Genomic DNA, 3,091 nt, shown 5'->3' with positions numbered 1-3,091 from the left:
ATGGCTTGTTTGGAAGTTTAGAGAGGGAGGAGAGTAGAGGGGAGTAGAGGGAAGGGGAGTAGTGGGGAGGAGAGTAGAGGAGAATGATTCACCTCCACCTTATTTGGATGTTTTTAAAATTAGTAAGGGGGAAGGGAGTAATTAGCCATTCCCCTTGTATAATTTTGTTAATATAATAAGGGTAAATTAGTTAATTTACTTGGTTAATAGTTTATGTACTCTACTCCCCCTCCAAATCTCTCCAATTTGGGGGAATTAAAATTGGGGGCTAGAGGGAGTCCAAACCCCTCCAAACCCCTCCAAACCCTCCAAACCCTCCAAACTCCTCCAAACCCCTCCCCTCATTCTTTAAAAAACTTCCAAACAAGGTAATTGCATTACTCTCCCTCCCTCTACTCTACTCCCCCTCCTTTTTTAAACATCCAAACATGCCATTAGTGAACTCATGTTGACACCCCATTTTGCAACCCGCATTTAACCTCACATGGAGGGTAAAAGGGTAATTTCACATTGAAAATATGCATCTTAATTTTGGCCATTAGATTCTTAATCTCATTTCACCAAAAATGATCTTGATGTTTTAATGATTAAATCAACTGGTCATAAGGCTTAATCAGACCATCAAATTGAAAGTTATCATCAAATTAAATTTTAATGGCCGAGATGCACCATCACAAATTGAGTTCGATTATATGTGATTATGAACAATTGATTCCAATTGGTTATGATTATAATCAATTTGAGATTAATGTCGTATCATAATTTGATTGGCTAGGACTACATTTTATGGTAAGGTTGCACACACTTAATTAATTAGATATGAAAGTTCAATATGTGTGTAAAACACCTATGAACGTTTAGAACCCTAATTTACAAATTACCAATACAAGCTTATAATCAAACAATGTATGTGCGGAATATGAAAATAACTAGAACAGAATTGGTAAAACAATCTAAACCGAAATTAATCACAACCACAGCAGTAATTAAAAGGCAAAGATTAAGGGAAGAGAGATGCAAACACAAAGACAACACAATGATGTGTTATTGAAGAGGAAACCAAAGTCCTTGGCATAAAACCTCTCCACCCTCCAAGCAGTCAATAATCTACTAGAGAATATATTTGGGATACATGAATAGCAGAAGACCCTCTAAGCCTAATCTACCCAGTGCACCTAAGCCCTCCAAGCTTTTTGCTTTAACAAGGTTACGCCGAACCTTGTCTTCTCTAGCTTACCAAATCCCGCAATTGCCTATTGCATCAACCAAAATGAATTGGTCCCTTTTGAACTGCTTCCCAAGCACCATCACAGATATGGAAATGGTGAGATAAGGATTTGACTAATGTACCTCTCAAGGATGTATCAATGGAGAAGGTAAGAGTAGAGGAATTTGGAGAATCAAAGGATGAAGATTATGGATGAGTCAATCTTGTTTTTCTCTAGGGTTTCTCTCTCAAAATTCTCTCTAGAAGTTTTCTACAATACATGGGTATAAGGGTATTTAAAGTGGGGTGTGTATGGAATGTGAAGAGTCAGTTTTGTAACAAATAGGGTGTTCTGGCGGCTTAAGCTTGCGACTGGAACGAGTCACAAGTTTGAGTCACGAGCTAATGGCCTGGCCAGACTGAAATTTTTATCCTATAGTGCAATAGCTGGCGTGACTCTTCAGATCACTTGCATGGTTCACACGTGTGCGACCTTTGGTGACTCGCCAGTTACGAGATCTAGTTGCAAGGCCCTTCTTGAGTGCAAACTCTTGAGCTTTTCTTCACTCTCTCACACACTACCCTTACATGATTCCCACCTAAATACAGGGTTTCTAAATGCTGAATTATAAGCAAATTTGGCATGAAATAAAGCAACAAAATCATTGAATAAATTCAACCTTACAATCTCCCCCCTTTGGCTATTCCGTGACAAAACCCTAAAACAAACTCTAGACTTAACATGTGAGTTAGGAACAATTGAACAAATCTCACACACACCTAACTCTAGAATTTGTGAAGCTCTTGAACCATACGAACAAGTATTTCCTGTAAACAACAACACAATACGATCATTGTACGCAAACTTGAAATACATATGGAGCGAGCACAATGCGATCAAGCAAACAGGAATGAAACAATAAAGCATGGCTTGACAAAAAACGAACAATCACTATAAATAGTGACCACAATGAACATTCACATAAGGAATGAACATCCGGACATGCAAGCTAATAAGCTCGATGCAAAATATCATTTGCATGTCTAATACTCAACCGATACAACAACACAAGGTAATTGCATTAAGGATAAAAATCCAACAAGGGCACAAGAGTGATGTACTTAAAGAAATGCATAACATTAACAACAAGTACTAAGCTACAAAGCATGGGTACAAAGTACAAAAAGTACTGAATAGAAACTTAAACATAGAAACCAAAGTACCAAAAGCACAACAACCATCCATGAGTTTAAACCAAAGTATTTAAAAAAGTATCCAAACATAACAACATAAAGCATGGTTAACATAAATTAAAATGCTTAAAAGTTTTGGCTTTGCTCCCCCTCAAAATGGTGCTCCCCCTCAAGAGCTACTCCTACTTCTCCAAAAGTTCTCCTCCTTTTTTACCGGAATGGCCAAAGGGCTACTGTTGGGTAGTGAAACTGTTAAATTTTGCTGAAAGAAGATTCATTTGCCCTTGGATAGCAGCTAGCTTGTCAGATTGCTCATTCTGGACGTCATGAAGCCAATCAATCCTTTCAAGGATGATCTGGAATTCGTCTGGAGGTACTGTAGAGAAAGATGAAGCCTGGCTCCTTTTGACACAGCCTCTTGAATTGAAGGTTTTCCTTCAGCTTCTGTCTTAGTTTCCATGGGTTCTCCTTGTTCTTGATCACCTTCCTCTTCATCACTCGGAAGACAAACTCTGATCCGTGTAATGGTTAGTGCATTGATAGCTGAGGAAGTAGGCAATAGATTGATGTCTTGAGGAATTTCCACACCCTTTGCTCGAAAAAGCCTCATGAGTAGACTAGGGAAAATCAGTTTTACCCTTGAAGTGGTTCTTGTTTCATTAGCAATAATGAAGAAGATATGAGCACTAA

This window comes from Quercus suber, unplaced genomic scaffold (genome assembly GCF_002906115.3).
Source record: "Quercus suber isolate HL8 unplaced genomic scaffold, Cork oak 2.0 scaffold_349, whole genome shotgun sequence".
NCBI lineage: Eukaryota > Viridiplantae > Streptophyta > Magnoliopsida > Fagales > Fagaceae > Quercus > Quercus suber.
Note: the sequence above shows the minus strand (reverse complement) of the source record.